Consider the following 16,844-nt stretch of genomic DNA (forward strand, 5'->3'; position numbering starts at 1 on the left):
TCTCTTCACCCAGCAGGTTCGAACAACTGATGGAGACTCACACTGGAAGTTTTGCTCCACGTCTCCTCTGACTGCATCTTTGCCAGCTGCCCGAGTTACGAGCTGTTACTGTGCCGTGCAATCAGCTGAGCCGTGATTAACAGCTCTGTCTGATGAGGGAGCACAGGCATGCAGTCGGGTGGACGTCCACCCACGAGTGGGGAGCAATTGCTTCACTGGACAGCGCAGTGGGACGGGGAGGGGCTGCCTGTTGGTACCCTTAGGGTTGGTGATGCCAGGACATTGCTGTGCTCGGCTTCTCACCGGCATTCTGGGAGCAGAGCTCCCACCTCTGAGCTTGATGACTGAAGCGCATCAAAAATAAGAGGGGTTGGTTAGGTACTGCAATCCGAGATCCACAGCAGAGAGCGGGCCAGGCAGCAACACACCCCCACCTGTCCCCAGGAGATGCCAGAGGAGTGCCTGTCTCCCAGACTTGGCCACCTATTGTAGTCCAGAGCGTGCCCACGTGCGTGTCTCGGCTTCACTCTGAACTGGAGCCAGACCTTCTCTGTGAGTGCAGGCAACCAGCGCGTTTCATTCCTTTGAAATATGGCCTGTGCTAGTGCTACCCCCCTGTTTTGTGTGGCAGCTGAGCAGTTAGAGCTCAGGGAAAAGATCTGAGTTCAGTGCCCTCCTTGGACCAAAGGAGTTCAAACCTCTCCTAAGAGTTCCTGACCCACTGCGACCTGCGGAGCATCCTCAGCTTCCTCCACTGACTTTAGACCTCATGGTAGTGGTGAGTATGAGACATGGGCAGAGGGAGAGCATGTGGGAGCCACTTCTGCCACCCAAAGAACAGAGCAGTCCATGTAGAGGAGAGTGCTGGGTCCTGTTCCTTGCTTGCAGGATTATATTCACCTTCACCCAGTTACTGTTTGATGCAAAATATATAGAAAGTCTAAGGCTTCATGTCTCATGTATAGTCATAGTAAATAAGAAGTCAAAGGTCAAGGACCGGAGTCCAAAACCAGCTGTGGGCATGACACTGTGGATCGAGCATGTTTCCTACTGGGAGACTTTGCCCTCAAATTGGGTCTTTTTTAGGGGTGTTAGCTGAAGAAAAGCCTGAAATGCTAAAGCAAGACTCCATCACTTCTTTGCAGTTTCTTACGTTTGTCAGTGCATGTGAGCAGTGTGGTTTTCTTTCCTAGATGGTGTACAAAAACAATCTTTCAGGAACAACCCCATATTAAACAGAAAAGAAGCAGCTTTAGTGATTCCTGGAAATATACTGCTTATGCTGGTAAAGATTGGAACTAGAGATGTAGCTGTGAGTTAAAGGTTTTAAGAGGAATTAAGATAAATCTCTTACAAGATACAGGTCCTTTCAATAGTGGGCATTACAACTGAATTCTCTCTACTTTTCCAGTTGCTTCTAATGGCTTTGCTGGAACTTTTTACACAGTCAGGTGCTCTCTCTTCCCCTGGGGTCTCTAAATAAAGCCATCTACAGAGACAACGTGCCACTTATTCCTCTGGTTGCTGCACCAGAGTGGTGAACATACATGTTCATATTTTAGTCTCTTTGCTATATGACAGGATGCTTTTGAAGGCGAGGAAGCTCAGCAAATTAAGTGCTTTATGATTTTAGGACAAGCTGTCTGTGTCAGCACTGGTTTACTTACAGCTCTGTTTCACTGCATGACTATGCAAAACCTAGCATCAAGACTGACATATATGTATGTATATATACATAAAAAGGTCATGTTTATACAGTAAGAAGATGAGTAAGTTAAGTCCTGTGGTTTCTATTCCTTGGTGGTTATGAAACAGCAAGACCATACAGCAAGGTGTCCAACCATCTGTAATGGCGAGCAAGAGCAGACTGGGATGCCATACCCCAGGCGTGCATGTGTGGTTATTGTGTGGCTCTGTGTAAGGAGTGTACCCAGGAGAATATGTTGCGGTTGATATTTTATGGACAGATGCCATGTTGTTTGGCTTAGAGATGTTTATCAAATGGGAGAAAGTATTTTCTAAAGTCTCCTAGTAACATTGCTGTCAAGCTCTGCTACCTGCAGAGCTGGCTTGAGCATAACTAACACACTTGGAACCGATACTAGCAGTGACCCCTTTAATTTTGAAAATGTTCTTGGTGATGCTGTAATAGCCACATGCCTAATTTTCAGCATAAGTAGTCTCCTGTGCTGGGTGTTAAACTTGTGTGTAGCCGTTATCAGAATTGGGGCCAGACAAGTTAAGTTGTATTTGCAGACACGGTACCTGCTCTCAGCTGCAGTTCACACTCTCAGAAAGCTCAGCCTTCAAGGTGGTTCCATTTTCAGGCTCTGCTAACTCTTACCGGCAGCCCTTCCCAGCGCTACACTCCAAGCCAGGCGGGTCAGGGAGAGGCTATTATTAAGCCTTGCTTCCTAAAAATGCTTTTGATAGTGATACCTGATTATGATGTGGTTTACTTAAGCTGAGACGAGCCTCGGCTAGGGGTCCTGTTCCCTGTGCCACAGCCAGGACTTGGCTTTAGAAAGCTGCCAGTGTCTTGCAAGGGCAGGAGTGTTTTGGGAACCTGAACACAGAATCACAGAATCATCTAGGTTGGAAAAGACCTAGAAGATCATCCAGTCCAACCATTGACCTAACACCTACAGCTCCCAACTACAGCATATCTCTAAGCGCTAAGTCAACTTTACTCTTAAACACCTCCAGGGATGGGGACTCCACCACCTCCCTGGGCAGCCCATTCCAACGCCTGACTACCCGTTCTGTAAAGAAATGCTTCCTAATATCCAGTCTAAACCTTCCCTGGCGCAACTTGAGGCCATTCCCTCTTGTCCTATCACTTGTCACTTTGTTAAAGAGGCTCATCCCCAGCTCTCTGCAACCTCCTTTCAGGTAGCTGTAGAGGGCGATGAGGTCTCCCCTCAGCCTCCTCTTCTCCAGACTAAACAACCCCAGTTCCCTCAGCCGCTCCTCGTACGACCTGTGCTCCAGACCCTTCACCAGCTTTGTTGCCCTTCTTTGGACACACTCAAGTGATTCAATGTCCTTTTTGTAGTGAGGGGCCCAAAACTGAACGCAGTCATCGAGGTGCGGCCTCACCAGTGCCGAGTACAGGGGTAAGATCCCTTCCCTGTCCCTGCTGGCCACACTATTTCTGATACAAGCCAGGATGCCACTGGCCCTCTTGGCCACCTGGGCACACTGCTGGCTCATGTTCAGCCGGCTGTCAATCAACACCCCCAGGTCCCTCTCTGACTGGCAGCTCTCCAGCCACTCCTCCCCAAGCCTGTAGCGCTGCTGGGGGTTGTTGTGGCCGAAGTGCAGCACCCGGCATTTGACCTTATTAAAACTCATCCAGTTGGCCTTAGCCCATCGCTCCAGCCTGTCCAGGTCTCTCTGCAGAGCCTCCCTACCCTCGAGCAGATCAACACTCCCACCCAATTTGGTGTCATCTGCAAACTTACTGAGGGTGCACTCGATCCCCTCGTCTAGATCATCAATAAAGATGTTAAACAGGAGTGGCCCCAAAACCGAGCCTTGGGGGACACCACTCGTGACCGGCCGCCAATCGGATTTAGCTCCATTCACCACAACTCTTTGGGCCCGGCCATCCAGCCAGTTTTTTACCCACCGAAGTGTGTGCCCATCCAAGCTGCGAGTAGTCAGTTTTGCCAGGAGAATGCTGTAGGAAACGGTGTCAAAGGCCTTACTAAAGTCAAGGTAGACAACATCCACAGCCTTTCCCTCATCCAATAAGCGGGTCACCCTGTCGTAGAAGGAGATCAGGTTTGTCAGGCAGGACCTGCCTTTCATAAACCCATGCTGACTAGGCCTGATCCCCTGGTTGTCCATTATATGACTCTTAATGGCACCCGAGAGGACCTGCTCCATGACCTTCCCTGGCACCGAGGTCAGACTGACAGGTCTATAGTTACCTGGATCCTCCTTCCTGCCTTTCTTGTAGATGGGTGTCACATTTGCCACTCTCCAGTCCAATGGGACCTCCCCAGTTAGCCATGACTTCAGGTAAATCACGGAAAGCGGCTTGGCGAGCACATCTGCCAACTCCCTCAGCACCCTTGGGTGTAACCCATCTGGTCCCACAGACTTGTGTGCATCCAAGCGGTGTAGCAGGTCTCTGACCACCTCCTCTTCAACTGTGCTGACCTCAATCTGCTTCCCCTCCCCATCTCTCAGCTCATGAGGCTGGGTGTCCAGGGAACAGCCAGTTCCACTGCTGAAGACTGAAGCAAAGTAGGCGTTGAGTACCTCAGCCTTTTCCTCATCCTTAGTTACCATGTTTCCCTCTGCATCCAGTAGGGGAGGGAGATTTTCTCTAATCCTCCTCTTGCTGTTGACGAATTTATAGAAAGATCTTTTGTTATCCTTAACAGCTGCAGCCAAGTTGAGCTCTAGCTGCGCTTTGGCTCTCCTAATGTTCTCCCTGCATAACTTCACTACGACTGTATAGTCTTCATGAGAGACCTGGCCCCTCTTCCAAAGGTGATAGATTCTCCTTTTGTTCTTGAGATCCAGCCAAATGTCCCTGTTTAGCCAGGCCGGTCTCATTCCCCTCCTGCTTGTTTTTCGGCATGTGGGAACAGCCTGCTCCTGTGCCTTTAAGACTTTGCTCTTGAAGTATGTCCAGCCTTCCTGGACTCCCATATCCTTCAAGGCAGCCTCCCAGGCGATTTGGTTAACCAGTCTCTTGAACAGGTCGAAGTTAGCCCTCTGGAAGTCTAAGGTGGCAGTTTTACTAACCCCTCTCTTTGTTTCTCGAAGGATCAAAAATTCGATCATCTCATGATCACTGCACCCTAGACAGCCTCCAACTTTTACCTCCCCCACAAGCTCTTCCCTGTTCACAAGAAGCAGGTCCAGGAGGGCACCTTCCCTGGTCGGTTCACTCACCAGCTGTGTGAGGAAGTTATCCTCCATACATTCCAGGAACCTCCTGGATTGTTCCTTCTCCGCTGTGTTGTCATCCCAGCAGATACCCAGGAGGTTAAAGTCCCCCACAAGAACAATGGCGAGTGACCGCGAGATTTCTCCCAACTGTTTGTAGAAAGCTTCACCCACCTCACTGCTTTGGGTGGGAGGTCTATAGCAGACTCCCACAGCAAGATCTGCTTTATTGGCCCTTAACCTGATCCACACACTCTCAACCCCGTTATCACTATACTTGATTTCCGAGCTATCATAGCATTGTCTTACATATAGGGCCACTCCACCACCTCTCCTTCCCTGCCTATCCCTCCTGAAGAGCTTGTAGCCATCAATTGCTGCACTCCAGTCGTGTGAGGCATGAAAGCTGTACAACGTGTTTACCTGTTCAGGTCTTACTTGGAAAAGTAGATTTGGGACGAGCGTGACACCAAGACAGCATTTGGTATCTTAGTCTCTTAGACGGGAGAGTTTTGTTTATCAGGAAAAGTCTGTTGCAGCTTCAGACATTGTGTCCCATGGCCATTTTGTTTCCCTGAGGAGAGAGTCACTGACATCTGCATCTGTAGATATGACAAGAATGCTCTGTGAAACAAAGCAGCTTTGCTGCTCTCCCTCCCTTCCCTTGCAAACTTGCACGCTGCTCTGATTTGGTTACAGCTGTGGTGACTCAGGTCTGATCATCAGGGGTGTTGTACTGGTATGGAGTTGGTTAGAGGTGATGCAGCTGGGCCCTGGGATCACCCCTTGCAAGAGCTGGGGTGTGCAATTCAGTGCTTTGGAAATCAGGCTGAGGAATGTCTGGGCTGGGCTGAACCAGAGGCACAGAGAAATGGGGGCTGATCGCGACGCTGGGACTCGGTGAGGCTGGGAAAGTGTTGGGTTAAATCCGAACACGGCTGATCCTCAGACCGGTTGCCCACAGTTGCCGGATGGTCAGGGTGGTTGCTGGATGTCTCATCCTCTTTAAGGCTGTGAAGACATGGGCCAACAAGGCCTTTTCCCAGTCCTGGGCATTCAGGGGTGCAAGACGTGCCCATCACTATCAGCTCTGTGAAGGATTTCAGAGAGATTGTGCACCTGAAGGTTTATCTGCCCCATTGGGGATGACAGTAGCTGCAGCAGCATCTCCCCTCATGGGAATGATGGCAAAAATGGGGTTCCTGGTACGTCTGCAGCCGCTGGCCGGGGCTGTCTGTGCATGGGATGGAGCCCAGACATTCCCAGGTGAGAGATGCTTCACCCCTGACCAGCTGTTCAGAGCATGTTGGAACCTTATTTCCAGCCCCTCAGATAAAGTCATCATACACAGTTGGGGCTGCAGTGTAAGACCTGGAGATGGCTTGGGATGTGTGCCTTTTGAGTGATAGACTGAAAAAAATCCTCACTTTAGGATGTTTTTTTCCAGATGAGAAGATTTTCTCAGTACACCTACCTAGTGCTGACCTCAGCAAAACAAGAGCAGTTTTCCTTGTATGTGCCAGAGCTTGGGAAATAAAAGCTGTGATCCATAGAAAGTCAGTAATCGGATAGATGGCCTAACCACCAAGAAGCACTTGAGAGCCACGTGTGATTATTGGATTATTTAAAGGCCATTGGAATGGCCTTACTGTGCTTCTGGGCCCCCTGAAAACCTGCGTATGTGTGTACATATGCATATAGCCTGTTAGCCAAGGCGTACATCAGCTCAGAAACCAAAAGGGAAGCAGCTTTCCTCCCCGCGTGTAGCGTTTTCATGTGGTTTAAAGCAAGAGAAACCTGCAGTTACAGCCGTGTGCTCCCGAAGGAGCCGCCGGAGCAGCCTCATTCACACATTGGTGGCTGTGAGAAAGCAAACAGGTTGTCACAACAAATGTCCCAGCCAAGTCCTAACACGGCTTCTGTAGCGTGAGGGCTTTGTGTCGAAATGTTTTTTCTGCTCTTGTTGAAGTGCCATTTGTGAAGAAATGTGGAAAATCTGGAACAAATCCAGTGCTTGTCCTCAGAGATGTTTGAAAATTCACACAACTTCTAAAGTTCACACAGGATGGACAAAGGAAGGATGCTTGTGGTTCACTGTTACTTTGAAAACAGTCTTTGAGTTCTAATTTCCATCATGTTTTGACTCTTCCTTTCCAGGGAGTGAAGACAGTTTTAGCTCTTCAAGGAGCAAGGGCAGTGTTTTAGTGCCTGGAGTCCACGCGTCTGCTTCTGGAAGCACAAGGTCGTCTTTTTCTCGCAAGTAAGTAATGCAATTTTTGCTGGATAGTGCAAGTGCTGCTAGTTCAGAGATAAACTGCTGTGTAAGGTCTTGCAGCTAAGACATGCAGTATCGGTAGTATGAGTGTTAAAAAAATTTGGGTAACACTATGCTCTTGGGCAGCACTAACACAGATGAGAACTGTGATATGGGAAAGAAAAAAACATGCTGTAGTTGGAGAACAAAAGTTATGAATATGCCAGATCAGCCGACTGGTATTTTTTTGTTGTTTCTTCATAACAAGTGTGGGAGATACAGTCAGGTAAGCCAGAAAAGGCGTTGGGTGAAGTGGAGGAGGAGACAACTGGGTGTATGGTAGTTAACAGCAGTACTTCTAACCAGTTAACCTTATCCTTTTGCTCTTGGGTGTATGGTAGTTAACAGCAGTACTTCTAACCAGTTAACCTTATCCTTTTGCTCTTGGGTGTATGGTAGTTAACAGCAGTACTTCTAACCAGTTAACCTTATCCTTTTGCTCTTATCACTGTTTTCTCTTTGTAATAACCTGTCAGCTCAGCAGGTGCCTTTCCAGATCATGACCTTATTTTTTGTAGGAAGAAGGAGACAGTATTACCTGTGATGCTTTTTTTTCTTAAACACTCTTGCCCAACCTTTTATATCACTAAAACTATATGCAAATTTTAAAAATATCATACTCATCTATCTAAATGAACCTTTCATGAAATATTTCTGTAAGATTTCTCCCTATCACGTGTGAAGTGCAAATCCAGACAGCTTGCGAACGCGGGGGTGTTGGGATGGAGCAGCGCCCGTTGTGCTCTGCCCAGGCAATCCCTGCTGGTTCCATTTTTTGGAGCGGGTGGAAAGAGTTCAAATGGCCAGGACTGGTTTGCTGCCCTGTGTGGAGGAGCTGGCAGGCGGGCTGGGACCACCAGCAGGACACCCCTGTGCTTAACTCACACAGACGTCTCCAAGGTCGCAGGGTGCCCCGGTGTGCAGAGATCGGCAGAATGATGCTTAATGAGCAGTTCCCTGTTTTGAAAATGAGACCCGTTGTCAGTTTGAATCTGCAAAGGAATTCCGTAGTACAAAGTTATTTTGTCTGTAGTACAGATAGCACTATGCTGAGTAGCTTTCTTACAAAGATGGGCAATCAAGTACCCAGAATATGTATCTACAGCAGTACAGATATATTTACACCCTCAGTCCTGGGGTAGAGATCCACTATAATCTACTTGTCAAATTTGTCCTGGCTATTTTCCTCTCCCCAGTTGTCTTTTCACAATATTTGGCACCAGGTGTTTGTGAATGTGTTGGCACACGGGACATTGGGCAGTTATAGCTTTGATCATATCAAGTGACATTGTTATACCACACTCTTGAGCCCACCTGTAAGTGGCTTTTTCTCCAAGATGCCCATGCTTTTGGTGTGCCCATTTCACCAAGCCTTCATGATCCTCCTTCTGAGGGAATTTCAGTCCAACTTGAGAAATTTTTGCCCAATTGTCTGAACAGAGTTATAAAGTCATTCTAAAGTGTCTGTATTACTATGAGCATCAACGTGAAACACAGTTACTTTAGTCCTTTGTACTATTTCCCAAATATCTTTCCAAAGTTCCTTTCCCCAGACTTCCTTGGAATATATTTTCCAGTCTTTGGCTACCCATGTTGGCAGCCAGATAGCAAATCCATTAGCCACTGAGCCAGAATCAGTATATAAATGGCATTCTCCTAGATCTTCTTGTTTCAAGGCCATATAACTGCATATAATTCAGCATATTGGCTGCTTTTCCCTTCTCCCGTTGCTTCTAAAAATTCCTCTGAATGAGGATGGTAAGCTACCGCTTTCCAAAACCTTTTCCCTCCTATATACTTAGCTGACCCATCAGTGAACCAAGCATGTTCTTTTTCAAACGGCGTTAATTAATCTAGTTTTTCCCCATCGCACTGGGGATTGATTCCCCTTTGCTGTAACATCGGGGTTTATTCCTTGCTCACTTGTGGGGGCAGTAGCTGCTCGCTCATGGAGGGTAGCTACCCTGCCAACTCCTAGCTTGGCTCTATCCTGAATATTACACCATTTCCACTTTACGATACTTGATTCCTGAGCATGCCCAATTCGATGGGTTTTTGGAGAAGTTTTAACCCATTGCATAATAGGAATTTCAGGATGAAGAGCCACTTCATGCCCTATTGTAAGCTGTTCTGTTTCTACCAATGCCCAATAACATGTTAACATCTGTTTCTCAAAAGATGTATAATTGTTTCCTGCCTCTGGCAACTTTTGTCCCCAGAAACCCAAGGGAACCTTTCCCTGTTTTTGCCATAGGCTCCAGCTGGCCTATAATCCATTTACTGACACATTCAACTCCACTTCTCCATCCTGCACGGGCCACAAATCTAGAGCCTTTTGAATATCTTCCTTTGCTGACTCACAAGCAGCTTGCTGTTCATTCCCCCATTCAAATTCATATTTTTTCCAGGTTATCTTATACGAAGGAGTCAAAATCTGTCCTAAATGGGGAATATGTTGCTGCCAAAAGCCAAACAGTCCAATAAATCTCTGTGCCTCATTCTTCTTTTGTGGTACTGCAAAATCAAAAATTTTCTGTCGAGCTTTGGGTAATATTTCCCGATGCCCACAATGCCATTGAATTCCTAAAAATTTTACCATTTGGGATGGTCCTTGAATCCTGTTAAGATTAATTTCCCAACCTTTGTGCCTCATAGGGTCCACCATCAGTTTGAGTATTTGTTGCACTTCCTCCTCATTGTTTCCTTGAATCAAAATGTCATCTGTATAATGAACTATTTGTATATGAGGGGTCAGTTTTATCTCATCCAGGTGCTCAGCCACCATGAGAAATGGTTGTGCTATGCAACCATCCCTGAGGCAATCTGATAAACGTATGCTGTCATCCCTGCCACGTGAAGGCAAATCGGTCCCAGTGCTCCTCTGCAATCGGGATGGTGAAAAATGCATTAGCCAAATCTACTACAGCATACCAAGTTCCTGGATGCTTCTGGACCTTTTCTATTAAAGTAATAGTATTGGTAGGGCTGCTGTAAGAGGCAGGGTGTGTTTATTCAGTTCCCTAAAACCGACTGTCATTCTCCATGACCCATCACTTGACAGGCCATACCGGATTGTTCCAAGCTGTGGTAACTGATTTCAGTACCCCTGCACCCAATAGATCTTTAATTGTCTGTGATATCTCAGCATGCCCTCCCGGAATTCTATATTGCTTCATAGTCACTAGTTTAGTAGCAGCTGGAATCTGTACAGGAGGCATTTTCACCTTCCCTACTAAAATCAGTACTGGAACGATTTTTCACCCCAAACCGATACTGACCACCTGGGAGATTCAAAGTTAGTCCCTTCAAAATGTCTATTCCTGTTATGTGTTCAGGAACGGGGACAATCCTGACTGAATACAATCATTCTGGGAGGTTTCCTGTTTCCATTTCTGTTTGTGTTTGTACAGCTCCCATCTGTTTTCCTCCCAAACCTGTAATAATTACAGGTTGTCCTTTAAATTTCTTGGGATTCCCATATATTAAGGAGGCCTCCACTCCTGTGTCAATTAAGGTTTTTACATTTTGCAAGGACTGTTTTTTCCAAAATATTTGGAGCTCCTTCCGCATGCATTGCACTGGAGCTTGGCCATCGCTTCATTCTTGTTTATCACACCGGCCCATTTCCCTTGTCTCTTTCCATGGGTATAAATCAGAATACAGCTCCCAGTCCTCCTTCTCCCTGGAACAGCTGATCTGCCCGCAGAGGGCCCACTGCGTACAGATGTGGTATCCTGTTGAGGCTCAAGAAGAGGTGTTGTAGGCTGAGTTACCCCTGGATCCTTAGTTTTAGAACTCTGCACTGTCTTGCTAGGTTTACTCAGGCCTCTCTGTTTATATATTTGCCACAGCTCCTTAGTTGGAACACAGTCAATTTTTTCATGAGACATGCCGTCTTGTAACAAAGCCGAAAACATTTCCTTATGAGAAATCCTGTTTTCACTGCCTTTAGGGCTGTCTCGAGTATCTCGATTCCCTGCACTCCCTTGGGGGCCCCACTCTCCAAGGTCACCCAGCTGCTGTATTCTTTCTCTTGCATCACAAAGGGGATTTTCTGTCTCATTAATCAAAAGAGTCATGATTACATTTTTATATGCCAGTGGGTCAGTCTTAACTAATCAATTCCTGTGAGTAACCGTTAAAGCACCAAGCATGATCACATCAGGGTCTCCTACAAAGATTGCCATTTTCATCCCTTCCTCCTTCATCCGTTGTTTACAGTCTCACAAAGTATACCACGGACGTTCTCCGTTTGGCCAGTCATTCTCCGTAGGTTACTTAGTATGACATCCCTGAGCTGCCAAAGCCAATCAATTTGTATCCTGCTGATTATTCTGAAATGCATCTTGCACAAAAGAATCTGAACATAAATCAAAAATTTCTTGGAATCCCATGGATCTAGGGTTATCCATGCCATTCCCTGATTGTGCAAACGCACCACCCAAGAGAGCAGGGGTTCCCCCCGGTCTCTGTTTAAATCTTTCAGTTATATCATTTACATCATGCTGAGTATAATCTACCACATCCTTCCTTCCTTGTTGCCCATTAACATCTAATTCTATTTTCCATCTCCACGCTGGTTTCACATCCACTATTTCATCTGAGGGACCAGCCTCATCAGAATCCGTAGAATCCCAGATATTTCCATCCCATCTATCAGGATCCCGCTGTACACCCGCTTCTGCAATCACTGCATGTGCTTTCTTACAATTCACCCGTCCCCTTCTTTTCTTATACTGTGCAACCCGTACTGCAGCTCTTTCAGCTACAGTCTGATAAGTGTCCAACTTATTGGCAAGCAACTTATTTTGGCGCTGTAACATTACAGTTTGACTCTGCAAATCACACAGTTGTCACTCCATGTGGGAAAACAATTGTTCTTTCTGTTGGTGCTGTTTCCGATGTGCTGCTAACAAAATCCATCCGTCTTCCTGGACCCACAATTTCTTTTCCTTTTTGAATAGGCAATTTTTGGATGTATTTTATACATCCAGCCGTTCGGCTTCTTTCAACCGTCCTTCCCATTGCTCGCACAGTTCTCCGACCTTAGCCCACTTGAGAGCAGTGAACTATGGGGAGTGCTTTTCCATCCAGGAATTTCAGACCAAGCAGATTCATTACACTTAGATTTAAAAAGTGACATTTTGTTGGAATCCTGTCTGTGATGCCAAATTTGTTTTGCCAATTGACAGGGTCAACGAAAGGACACAGACACCAAGTTAAAAAGATAAGCTTATTTTACTTTAGTTTAAAGCAGCAGAAAGAATAAGCAAGGTAATGCACCTGATCATTACCACGTAGAGTTAGCTATAGTGATTCAGACAGATACATCACCAGTTGCCCCAGTACTTTACCATCATCCAGATCTGTGCTTCAGCTGGGGAGCCCTGTCACAGTGAAGGATCGGAGAACTGCTTCCGGCAATTGGGAAGTCCTACGCAGTGCAGCCAGTCATAGGTGAGGTCTCCATCTTCACTGTGTAAGGGTCCTGCTTTTTATACCGTTTAACAAACAAATCACATTAAAAAAGGGGCACGGAAACATCTGGTAGATTGGCTTCACTTCATTTGGGTGCATCCCAGATTTGTCCAGGATCCCGGGTGCATCTGAGGAGTTCCTGTCTTCTAGCAAACAGCTGCTGTAGGGTCCAAAAATATATATTCTTTACCTATAGTTTTCCAAGGATATTACCATGGTCACATTTCATGCTGATATGATGCTGGTTGGGAGGTTCACTCAGAAGTCAACTCCTAGGTTCAGGGCCTGTGGTTCAGGCTTTGGTTTGAGGCCTATGGTTCAGGCCTTTTTATGTCAAGTGTATGGAGTAGGGGCACTCGAACCCCTGTAGCTCTTTCAGGGGGACTCTAACCCCAAGCCAACAACCCGGGTGTTCTCCAAACTTTCATCTGGTAGAACTTATCCAAGAGGGGACTCGAACCCCTCGGGTACCCTTATAGCCCAACCTCGCGAGGCTTTCAGCACATCTTACAGGCAGGCAACCAGAAATCCCAGAAGAATGCCTTTAATCTTACCAGGTGACTTGCACCGAGCTCTTCGGTCTGGGCATCGGAGGTTCTCCCTGAGAAATCCTCGGTGCCGACTTGAGATCCTGCAATCCCACGGATCTGCCAAGATTCAGCAGCAGTGTCCCATCTGGGGTGCCAAAATGTTACTGTAAATCCTGTCTCAAAAGAACCCTCTAAGACTTAGTTTGATGTTTTTAGAAGGCAGGCATTCTGTATTGCAGCGCTGGATGCACGGGGCATCACTCCACCTAACAGCCATGCTGAAAGACAAAGGCACACTTATTCTATACAATGAAAGAAATGAATATTCGTGTATTTTCCAAGAAGGATCTAATGCATATGTTAATACATTGTGCGAGCGCACTAGAATTTGGGCAAGGGTCTCTGAGGGGCTTCCATGGGGGTTTTCAGTGGTCTGTGGTGGTCCCTAGTGGCTGTTGAAGAGGTGTCTCTTAGTGTCCTTTCCAAGAACTGAGTCTTTCTTTCATATAAGGTCCTGTGTTGGCTCATTGCTCTGTCTGTAAAGTTTCTCAGCTTTCTTATCTTTGGCCTCCACAGGTGTGTGCTGGTTTCTCTGCCCTCCTCGGGATGTACCCATCACAGCGACAAAAATTATGTCTTTGGGTGCATTCGTGTCTGAGGCCCCTTACAGCAATGAGCACCAACTGCTTGCAGGCATCAGCTACAGGCGTCGGTACAGCAGGCTGTCAGGAGGGGATGGACTGGTACAGCCGTTCCCACGGGACGGGGAGAGCAGGAGCCAGGCTCATCAAAGGGAGCCTTAGCGCTCTCTTCACTGCCGTCTGCAGCCCACACCGCCTTCGGCTGGTGCGTGGCCCAGGAGCAGGGTGGAATCACACTGAGCACCCAGCAGCCCAGCAAGGAGAGGGTGGGAGGGATCACACCACCACACCCCTGCTCTGTGTGTATGATATGTCTGAAGTAATTTGTCTCTAAACACCAGTTTTACAAAACAGATTTTCCACATGCATATTACCAGTTTCTTTACAACTGAAAATATTTCTCTTTATTCAAAACAGGGAGTTGACCATACTCCAAAAGAAAGGAAGAGCACAATGTTCCTCTGAGTACCACTGAAGAGAATCACAGAAGAGTGGGGAAAATGTGTTTTCAACAGCTTGCCACTTCAGAGACAAGCAAAGCTTAAGTTATCCTGTGTCAGTTAATGTCCACAGTGTAACTGAAAAAAATGTTGACAACAAAATGTTCTTTAAATCCTGTTTTCCATCATCCTTATATATAGACACACTTTTGTGCTTAGAATCTTCCTGATCCTGTGTAAACTTCCTGTAGAATTATACATTCCTGTCTACTTATACATCCCTGTATTTTCTGTAGGCAGCTGAATTGCTTTGTCTGTTTCTAACCCCTGGGACATCATCTGGCAGGGACATCCCTAATTCTTATGTTCCTTGCTGTGTGAATAGATTCCTCTTCTGTGGGAGCTGCAGGCTTCCTACAACGACCAAGTGTGACAGTTCCTCTCCTTCTTCCTGAGTGGAAGTGGCAGTGACAGAAAATCTTTAACAGCCTTCACCAGTGTGGTTGCAGATGTACGACATGCTGAGCTGGCAGAGCTGAGCATCATGAAGTCTTGTCTGTTAGACTAAACTTGAGGTCCTGGCACAAATATTTTTGATGCTGCAAAAAGAAAGTTGCCTCAAAATATGTGTGTTTGATGCAGTTTTAATTAGCAAGGGTAACCATAACAGATTACAATATGGTGGTTGTTTTTTCATGTTAAACCTTTGCTATAAGCAGCCCATCAGAGGTGTGAAAGATGGTCCTTATTAAGGGTGCACCTGTCAGGGGGAGGGCAGTGATATATTGTGCCAACTTCCTTGCATTTTTCCACTAAGCAGTTTTTAAGTCCTCTCTGCTTTATAGATCTGAATGTCTCCTGCATCAGATTCCAAACTTCACGTAACTGCAGAAACATAAAAGCGATAGCCAGGAGTTGTACAATGCTAGTGCTTTGCTTAGAGGCTTGGTCAGCAGCGCCTCACAACAGCCGTTTGGTGCAGTTTCTTCAGGCAGTCTCACACGTGATTTCAGGACCAATAATTCTGCCATCATCAAAAGCCTTAATTAAATGAAGAAAAATAAACAAAGCAACCAAATGACAACAAGTACATGGGTTTAAAACTGTTCCTTTGTAAACATGAGCTGATAATACAAATAATGACTTGAACAGAAAACATGATTGCTGGGAAATTCCATAATATAGAATATTCCAGTAGAGTGTAATAATCCTGTCCTGACAATATTTTAGCGATTTAGTCATGCATATGCACGTGCACGCACACACGCACACACACCCCCCCCAACAGCGAGACTTTGAGAGAAAAGTGAGAATAGACTAATTTCAGCACTGCAGAAAACTGAAGATTCAAAGTTAAACAGTATTTCAAGAGGAAGCAGATAATCCTTGTCTGTGATCGTTGTCATATTTCAGATTGTCACCAAGAAAATTAAAGAAAAGCATACATACCTTGGATTTATGTTTAACTTGAATTTCTTTCACGCTGGGTAATAAAAATCTAGAGTATGAGCATCGTTATCAGGGTTTCAAATACTTTCTTATTAAACACATGTAGACCCAAGATCAAACTTTCTTGAGAAAAATAATTCTTCAATTAAGATTAGACAAAAGTAATATTTTCACCAAATTTGGAAATGCTTTTTATTAAATTTTTTTTTGTAAATTATGGAGAATTCCTTTTGCAGAATTGTCAGTCCAAAAGCAACCAGGCATCTTTACTTATCTCTGTGCAGGTATGTGCATGTGTACGTTTGGGGGTGTTGTGTCTGCAGACAGCTGAAGTCAGTACCAATGAAGAAAGCAATTCTAACCAATTCTTCTGACTTTACTTACATATCCTCTAAACAGGGTAAGTCAAGATACTTAATTCAAGTTCACACACTGCGTAAACAACAGGTGCTTTAGTTAAACTGGATAAAATCCCTGTGTGAAAGCCTCAATGAAAATTGAACGGGGTTTAAATCAATGAGTTTAAATCACTTCCAAAGTAAATCAAGCCAAATCAAATTAAGGTCATTACATTTTTCTGTGAGACTGTCCAATCAGGGGCTCAACCCAGATTAACCACATCACTTTAATAACTAATTCAGAATGAATGTCCAAGTGTCCTTCCTTGTCCACACCAGCCCTTTGACTCAGTCCGTGACGCCGACCTCTGAGGGCTGCCCAAGCCGGCAACCTGCCTGCACGGGCAGAATTGTCTTCTGCCTGCCAGGTGCCCATCACAGAGGGGGACGCACAGGAGGCAACGCTGTGCCGGCACCGTAACGAAGTTCACTTGGGATGATGAAGGATAATTAGTATGAGCGCTAGCATCCTGAGTTCACCTAGAGATCCCTTTCCAAACCCAGAGACTGCCTGTATAAAGACCTAAAAATGAAGCTAGAGAAGACAGAAATGCCTTTATAATAGCAGAGTTCTTTGAAGTTCAAGTGTTATATTGGGAGAATTTTTCTGTAAATGAAAAATAATTGAGAAGCCCTTCCCCTGCTCTAAGACATGAACATTTCTTTACTTATTTATTTATTCCTTTCAT

The 16,844-nt window shown here is 45.8% G+C and overlaps 1 protein-coding gene across 6 annotated transcripts in view; it reads left to right on the plus strand.

Annotated features, from left to right (window-relative positions):
• LOC141920632 (uncharacterized) overlaps window positions 1-16,844 on the plus strand; it is a 29,937-nt gene that overhangs the window by 11,514 nt on the left and 1,579 nt on the right. For 3 of the 6 annotated variants that reach the window (XM_074817709.1, XM_074817716.1, XM_074817715.1), the window contains 2 exons: window positions 7,063-7,165; window positions 14,286-15,763. The gene's annotated coding sequence lies outside the window, so the exon portion shown is untranslated. Of the gene's footprint in view, window positions 1-16; window positions 2,983-7,062; window positions 7,166-14,285; window positions 15,764-16,041; window positions 16,158-16,844 lie in introns of those variants that run through there. The other 3 variants (XM_074817710.1, XM_074817711.1, XM_074817713.1) reach the window with 3 other exon arrangements.

This window comes from Strix aluco, chromosome 3 (genome assembly GCF_031877795.1).
Source record: "Strix aluco isolate bStrAlu1 chromosome 3, bStrAlu1.hap1, whole genome shotgun sequence".
In the NCBI taxonomy this organism is placed as follows: domain Eukaryota; kingdom Metazoa; phylum Chordata; class Aves; order Strigiformes; family Strigidae; genus Strix; species Strix aluco.